The sequence below is a fragment of the Morone saxatilis genome, unplaced genomic scaffold (genome assembly GCF_004916995.1).
Source record: "Morone saxatilis isolate NCDOM2014 unplaced genomic scaffold, NCSU_SB_2.0 Contig16, whole genome shotgun sequence".
NCBI lineage: Eukaryota > Metazoa > Chordata > Actinopteri > Moronidae > Morone > Morone saxatilis.
In genome coordinates, this window is record NW_023339718.1 from 18,652,053 (window position 1) to 18,652,408 (window position 356).

General features: G+C 44.1%; 1 protein-coding gene across 2 annotated transcripts in view; it reads left to right on the forward strand.

Annotated features, from left to right (window-relative positions):
* Positions 1-356, forward strand: part of dapk1 (death-associated protein kinase 1) — a 73,206-nt gene that overhangs the window by 47,305 nt on the left and 25,545 nt on the right. The gene's annotated exons all lie outside the window — the stretch shown is intronic.

Consider the following 356-nt stretch of genomic DNA (forward strand, 5'->3'; position numbering starts at 1 on the left):
GTTCTCTCGCTAACGAGCGGCTCTGGACTGGCAGCCGTAAAGTTAAGTCTGATGGATCGATGTCTAGACGAGTGGCGACTTGTCTGACACACACACACACAGGACAGTCAAATCTGAATGCCTTGTTTAAGTGGAAGTTTTGGAAAGTTGATGACTCAGCGGAAGTTGCATGACTAACAGGAATAGGCGTTTCACTTGCCATAGCTCAAAGTAGGAACCACCGTATCCACCATACCATACAGTCATCATTGTAAAAACTCCGATATCTTTTTTTTATTAGGGCCCGAGCACTGAACGTGCGAAGGCCCTATTGTAATTGAAGGAATTCTTCCTTTTTCTTTTTCTTTTTCCTCCTA